The following is an 8,449-nucleotide window of genomic DNA, read 5'->3' on the forward strand; positions in this document are numbered from 1 at the left end:
CTTGTGGGGATTGCAGCCGCCATTACTGTTGATCCTTTCAACCAACCTGTGCAGCAGCTGGGGCCTGAAAATCAGCTTCACTGCCCCTGTGCTGGGAAAGGGCGACATGAGACAACATTCTCCCTCTTACCCCCTTTCTAAACTCCTTTTATAGGGTTTTAGAAGTGGAGCATTTACAGACAGGAAGCTCAAACCAAACATCAACTCAAAATCTGACAGAGTCGCTTGATTCATCACGACCTGAATATCATCGGCATTTGCACATGGAAGGAGAGAGCAGCGATCACAGCACGGACAAACCGCACATGTGTTTCGTGTGTGGACTTGGATTCAGCCGATCGCCTGCCCTGGCGAGACACGTGCACCGTCACACCGGGGAGAAACCGGGTAAAGGTGGGGACTGCGGAAAGGGATTCAGTTCCCTGTCTGCATCGGAAGTTCATCGGCACAGTCACTCTGGGGACAGTGCGTCCACCTGCTCCGTGTGTGGAAAGGGATTTGTTTATCCATCCCAACTGCTGAGAAACCAGCTTGTTCACACTGACAAGAAATCATAAAACTGTTCTTACTGTTCGCAGAGTTTTAAAAACTCCAGGGCTTTGAAGGAACACCAGCTTATTTACACCGATGAGAGGCCGTTTGTGTGTTCTGACTTTGGGAAGAGCTTTAAAAGCTCTCGGAATCTGATGACTCACCAGCGAGTTCACACTGGGGAGAGGCCGTTCACCTGTGTGTGTGGGAAGGGATTCACTAAGACATCCATCCTGCGAACATACCAGCGAGTTCACACTGATGAGAGACCATTTAAATGTTCTGACTGGGAAAAGGTTTAAAAGCTCCGGGAATTTGACGACACACCAGCTTGTTCACACTGGGGAGCGGCTGTTCACCTGCTCCGTGTGTGGGCAAGGATTCACTCGGTCCTCGAGACAGCTGGAACACCAACAAGTTCACACTGAGGAGAGGCCATTCTCCTGCTCCGTGTGTGGGAAGAGATTCACTCAGTCCTCGACGCTGATCGAACACCAGTGAGTTCACACTGGGGAAGAGACCGTTCACCTGCTCTGTGTGTGGGTTGCGATTCACCTGCTCATCCAACCTGCTGAGACACCAAAGAGTTCACACTAATGAAAGGCCTTTCACCTGCTCCGTGTGTTGGAAGGGATTCACCTGGACATCCAACCTGCTGATACACCAGCGAGTTCACACTGGGGAGAAGCCGTTCTCCTGCTGTGTGTGTGGGAAGCAATTAGAAACATAGAAACGTAGAAGATAGGAGGAGAAGTAGGCCATTCGGCCCCTCGAGCCTGCTCCGCCATTCAATGAGATCATGGCTGATCATCCAAACTCAGTACCCGGTCCCTGCTTTCTCCCCATATCCCTTGATCCCTTTAGCCTTAAGGAATATATCCAACTCCTTCTTGAATATATTTAATGAATTGGCCTCTACTGCCTTCTGTGGTAGAGAATTCCACAGGTTCACCACTCTCTGGGTGAAGAAATTCCTCCTCATCTCAGTCCTAAATGGCTTACTCCTTATCCTTAGACTGTGACCCCCTGGTTCTGGACTCCCCCGACATTGGGAACATCCTTCCTGCATCTAGTCTGTCTAGTCCTGTTAGAATTTTATAAGTTTCAATGAGATCCCCTCTCATTCTTCTAAACTCCAGTGAGTATAAGCCCAATCGACACAATCTCTCCTCATATGTCATTCCTGCCATGCCAGGTATCAGTCTGGTGAATCTTCGCTGCACTCCCTCCATGGCAAGAACATCCTTCCTCAGATAAGGCGACCAAAACTGCACACAATACTCAAGGTGTGGTCTCACCAAGGCCTTGTACAACTGCAGCAAGACATCCTTGTTCCTGTACTCAAACCCTCTCGCTACGAAAGCCAACATATCATTTGCCGCCTTAACCGTCTGCTGCACCTGCATGCTTATCTTCAGCGACTGGTGCACAAGGACACCCAGGTCTCGTTGCACTTCCCCATCTCCCAATCTATTCAGCAATCTGCTGCTGTCCAATTCAGTCTGTCCTCGACTCTGGTTGAACACCAGTGAGTTCACACTGGCGAGAGGTCGTTCACCTGCTCCATGTGTGGGAAGGGATTCACTCAGCCATCCAACCTGTTGGCATACCCACGAGTTCACACTGGGGAGAGGCCTCTTAAATGTTCTGACTGTAGGAAGAGTTTTAAAAGCTCCCAGGAGCTGAAGATTCTCGAGCTGGAGCGAGCAGGAGAGAAGACGTTCAGCTGCTCCATGTGTGGGAAGGGATTCACTCAGTCATTGAATCTGCTGAGACACCAGCGAGTTCACACTGTTCTGCAGCACAGGGTCCTGTAGACAGCTGGGGCGACATGAACATGGAATGGATGAATGTTTCAGAAATTCTTGTACTGCTGTTTAATCTTTAAGACTGTTGTGCTGATGATTCCCTTTGATTGACTGTTCATGGTGTTACATAGAATCTACAGCACAGAAACAGACCATTTGGCCCAACTGGTCCATGCCAGTGTTTATGCCCCACACCCACCCTACTTCAATTAACCCGATCAACATATCCTCCCATTCCTTTCTCCCTCATGTGGCTTCCCCATAAATGCATCTGTGCTGTACACCTCAACTACTCCTTGTGGTAGCGAGTTCCCCATTCTACCACTCGCCAGGTAAAGACATTTCTCCTGAATTCCCTACTGGATTTATTCGTGACTTTTATATTTATGGCCCCATGAATATGATGAGATTCTGTTAAGCTGTTGTTGTTGTACTTTGTCTTTTTCTGATGAATGAAACATTACTGAGCCCCTGTCCCCGTGTTATGGGATGAGGTGTGCAGTGGGGAAAGAGTTAAACTGACATCGCTGGCAGTTTCACTGAATGGTGTAATAAAGACCATCTTTTTCTAAGTTGCTGAATTGGCAGTGGAGATAACATAGCCGGACATGGAACCATAAGAGGCCTAAGAGGATGTAAGTTCTGTTCTGGCAGGAAAGTAAAACAATGAAAGAGGCCTAGAGAGGCAGGAAAGGAGGACAATGAGTCAAAAGTACAATGTTGATGAGACCCATTTGGCAGAAACAGAGGTCATAGGTGAAACAACAGCTTGGGGGATAATGGCCAATAATAAAGGCGGTACTTTAATGTAACGCGGCGTAGGCAACCAATCAGTGAAGATGCATGCGGGCCAAGGTCCAATCAGGTGGCAGCAATGAATTTTGACATGTGTATTGTAATGTATAAAAATGTAGTGTTTGCTGTACCAATTTGGAAAGGTCTGGCTAAGAAAGAGCAGACTGTTTCCCCACCGGTGCAATAAAGACAACTTGACTATCGATCTAAAACCTTGTGTCAAGTGTTGGTTTAAAATGCTCCACAACAATTGGTGCTCTTGTCCAGCAGGTTCGAGGTTCTTACTCCCTGTGGGGACGGGAGCAGGGACTGCAGGGAGGATGAGCAACCTAGCCACAGCACCGTGGAACGGGGGGCCATTCAAGAGGGGGGAGTAACTAGAAATGTTGTAGTGGTAGGGGATAGTATTATTAGGGGGATAGATAGAGTTCTCTGCAGCCGAGAGTGAGAGTCCCGAAGGCTGTGTTGCCTACCCGGTGCCAGGGTTAAGGCCATCTCCTCTGGGCTGGAAAGAAACTTGCAGTGGGAGGGGGTGGATCCAGTTGTCGTGGTCCATGTTGGTACAAACGACGTAGATAGGACGAGGAAGCTGGTTCTGTTAAAGGAGTATGAATAGCTAGGGGTCAAATTAAAAAACAGAACCTCAAGGGTAAGAGCCACGAGCGAAGTTGGCTAAGACAAATAAAATTAGAGAGTTAAATGCGTGGCTCAAAGACTGGTGTGGGAGAAATGGGTTTTGCTTCCTGGGACACTGGCACCAGTACTGGGGCAGGAGGGAGCTGTTCCGTTGGGATGGGCTTCACTTGGCCAGTGCTGGGACGAGAGTCCTGGTGGATCATATAACTAGGGCTGTAGAGAGGGCTTTAAACTAACTAGTGGGGGGGAGGTTCCTAGAGAGCAAATAATAAAAATGACAACAGAGAAGGTCATAGACTTAGGTAGCAGTGGGGAAATTAAAAACCAGAGCGTGTCAGGAAGGGGCAGAAGGTATGGAGTAAAAGGTGAAGTAATAAAAAAGGCAAAAGCAGGAACTAAGTGTCACAAAACATATTTGAAAGTTCTCTATCTGAATGCATGTAGCATTCGTAACAAAATAGACGAGTTAATGGCATAAATAACTACATATGGGTATGATCTTGTGGCCATTACAGAAACATGGCTGCAGGGTGACAATGCCTGGGAATTAAACATACCAGGTTATTTAACAATCAGGGAGGACAGGCAGGAAGGAAGGGGAGGTGGGGTGGCTATGTTAATAAAGGAAGGAATCACTGTAATACAGAGAAATGATATTGGGTCAAAAGATCAGGATAATGAAACAGTTTGGGTGGAGGTAAGGAATAATAAGGGGAAAAAAACACTAGTGGGCGTAGTCTATAGGCCTCCGAACAGTTGCAACTATGTTGGACGGAGTATCAATCAGGAAATAGTTGAGGCTTGTAATAAGGGAACATCTATAATTATGGGGGATTTTAACTATCATATTAATTGGACAAATCAAATTGGGCAGGGCTGCCTTGAGGATGAGTTCATTGAGTGTATTAGGGATGGGTTTCTTGAGCAGTATGTAACTGAACCGACCAGGGGGCAAGCAACCTTAGATCTGGTCCTGTGTAATGAGACAGGATTAATTAAAAATGTCCTAGTAAAGGATCCCCTTGGAATGAGTGACCATAACATGGTTGAATTCCATATTCAATTAGAGGGTGAGAAGGTTGGATCTCAAACAAGCGTGCTAAGCTTGAATAAAGGAGACTATGAAGGTATGAGAGCGGAATTGAGTAGAGTGGTTTGGGAAAATAGATTAAAGGGTAAGATGATACATGATCAGTGGTGTACATTTAAGGAGTTATTTTACAACATGCAAAAAAAATATATTCCACTGAGAAGAAAAGGGTGTAAAAGAAAAGACAGCCATCCGTGGCTAAGTAAAGAAATTAAGGATAGTATTTGACTAAAAACAAGGGCATATAAGGTAGCCAAATCTAGTGGGAGGATAGAGGATTTGGAAAACTTTAAAAGACAGCAAAAAATAACAAAAAGATTGATTAAGAAAGGGAAGATAGATTATGAAAGTAAATTAGCAAAAAATATAAAAACATAGTAAGAGTTTTTATAGTTATATAAAAAGAAAAAGGGTGGCTAAAGTAAATGTTGGTCCCTTAGAGGATGAGACCAGGAAATTAATGGTGGGAAATATGGAGATGGCAAAAACACTGAATGAATATTTTGTATCAGTCTTTACAGTAGAAGACACTAAGAATATCCCAACACTGGACAAACAGGGGGCTATAGGGGGGGAGGAGCTAAACACAATCAAAATCAATAAGGAAGTGGTACTCGGTAAAATAATGGGACTCAAGGCGGATAAATCACCTGGACCTGATGGCTTACATCCTAGGGTCTTTGAGGGAAGTGGCGGTGGGGATTGTGGATGCATTGGTAATAATTTTCCAAAACTCCCTGGACTCAGCTAAGGTCCCGGCAGAGTGGAAAACTGCTAATGTAACACCCTTATTTAAAAACGGCAGCAGACAGAAGGCTGGAAACTATAGACCGGTTAGCCTAACATCTGTGGTAGGTAAAATTTTGGAGTCCATTATTAAGGAGACAGTAACAGGACATTTGGATAATCATCATTTAATAGGACAAAGTCAGCATGGTTTTATGAAGGGGAAGTCATGTTTGACAAATTTGCTGGAGTTCTTTGAGGAAGTAACATATAGGGTGGATAAAGGGGAACCAGTGGATGTAGTGTATTTAGACTTCCAAAAGGCATTCGACAAGGTGCCACACAAAAGATTATTGCTTAAGATAAAAAATCACGGGATTGGGGGTAATATTCTGGCATGGATAGAGGATTGGCTATCTAACAGAAGGCAGAGAGTTGGGATAAATGGTTCATTCTCAGAATGGCAATCAGTAACTAGTGGTGTTCCACAGGGGTCGGTGCTGGGTCTCCAACTCTTTACAATCTATATTAACGATTTGGAGGAGGGGACCGAGTGTAACATATCAAAGTTTGCAGATGATACTAAGATGGGAGGGAAAGCAGTGAGTGAGGAGGACATAAAAAACCTGCAAGGGGACATAGACAGGCTAAGTAAGTGGGCAGAGATTTGGCAGATGGAATACAATACTGGAAAGTGTGAGGTTATGCACTTTGGCAGGAAAAATCGTAGAGCAAGCTATTATCTTAATGGCAAGAAACTGGAAAGTACTGAAGTGCAAAGGGATCTGGGGGTCCTGGTGCACGAAACTCAAAAGGTTAGTATGCAGGTGCAGCAAGTGATTAAGAAGGCCAATGGAATGTTGGCTTTCATTGCTAGGGGGATAGAATATAAAAATAGGGAGGTATTGCTTCAGTTGTACAAGGTATTGGTGAGACAGCACCTGGAATACTGCATACAGTTTTGGTGTCCATACTTAAGAAAAGCCATGATCTTATTGAATGGCGGAGCAGGCTCGAGGGGCCGATTAGCCTACTCCTGCTCCTATTTCTTATGTTCTTATGTTCTTATTTTCTTATGAACAGGATCCACACGGATGGGAGGCACGGGCGAGTGAAGCTGAGCCAAAACCGTGAGTATTTTTAAATACCACATACAGTTAGGGCAAGGCAACACCGTCTCATGTCCACCGCCCCCTTTGGAATCAAAGAACTAAAAGGTTTGCATGGATAAGTCAAGCGGTCTTGGGGTTAGGATGAAATGTGTGGAAGTATAGGCGTGGTATGAGTTGCAAGTAGTGCATTAACTTTGGAGTAAAAGTCTAAAGCATACCTCTGACAATTCGCCAGAACAAAATTGTTGCAAGTACTGTCTCACTCTGTGAGAGTAAAGTAAGGGACGTACCGCTGACAACTGGGGTTACAAGTACTGTCTCACTCTGCGAGAGTAAAGTAAGGGACGTACCACTGACAACTGTGGTTACAATACCGTCTCACACTGTGAGAGTAAAGTAAGGGACGTACCACTGACAACTGTGGTTACAAGTACCATCCCACACTGTGAGAGTAAAGTAAGGGACGTACTGCTGAGAACTGCGGTTACAAGTACTGTCTCACTCTGCGAGAGTAAAGTAAGAGACGTACCGCTGACAACTGTGGTTACAAGTACCATCTCACACTGAGAGTAAAGTAAGGGACGTACCGCTGACAACTGGGGTTACAAGTACTGTCTCACTCTGCGAGAGTAAAGTAAGGGACGTACCACTGACAACTGTGGTTACAAGTACCGTCTCACACTGTGAGAGTAAAGTAAGGGACGTACCACTGACAACTGTGGTTACAAGTACCATCCCACACTGTGAGAGTAAAGTAAGGGACGTACCGCTGAGAACTGCGGTTACAAGTACTGTCTCACTCTGCGAGAGTAAAGTAAGAGACGTACCGCTGACAACTGTGGTTACAAGTACCATCTCACACTGAGAGTAAAGTAAGGGACATACCGCTGACAACTGGGGTTACAAGTACTGTCTCACTCTGTGAGAGTAAAGTAAGGGACGTACCGCTGACAACTGCAGTTACAAGTACTGTCTCACTCTGCGAGAGTAAAGTAAGGGACGTACCGCTGACAACTGCGGTTACAAGTACTGTCTCACACTGCGAGAGTAAAGTAAGGGACGTACCGCTGAGAACTGCGGTTACAAGTACTGTCTCACTCTGCGAGAGTAAAGTAAGGGACGTACCGCTGACAACTGTGGTTACAAGTACTGTCTCACTCTGCGAGAGTAAAGTAAGGGACGTACCACTGACAACTGGGGTTACAAGTACTGTCTCACTCTGCGAGAGTAAAGTAAGGGACGTACCGCTGACAACTGTGGCTACAAGTACTGTCTCACTCTGCGAGAGTAAAGTAAGGGACGTACTGCTGACAACTGTGGTTACAAGTACTGTCTCACTCTGCGAGAGTAAAGTAAGGGACGTACCGCTGACAACTGTGGTTACAAGTACGGTCTCACTCTGCGAGAGTAAAGTAAGGGACGTACCGCTGACAACTGTGGTTACAAGTACTGTCTCACTCTGCGAGAGTAAAGTAAGGGACGTACCACTGACAACTGGGGTTACAAGTACGGTCTCACTCTGCGAGAGTAAAGTAAGGGACGTACCACTGACAACTGTGGGTACAAGTACTGTCTCACTCTGCGAGAGTAAAGTAAGGGACGTACCGCTCACAATAATTAACCATGGGAAGTGAGAAACTCGAGTGGGGACCGGTGGGGTCTCTGACACACTATTTAGTGACCAAAAATAAAAGATGAATTGATAAAATGGTTAAAAACGATTGGCAACCGAATGACCCACCGGCCAAGCA

Source organism: Somniosus microcephalus, chromosome 4 (assembly GCF_052327205.1).
Source record: "Somniosus microcephalus isolate GS21.2 chromosome 4, FLI_Smic_1.0, whole genome shotgun sequence".
Classification (NCBI taxonomy): domain Eukaryota; kingdom Metazoa; phylum Chordata; class Chondrichthyes; order Squaliformes; family Somniosidae; genus Somniosus; species Somniosus microcephalus.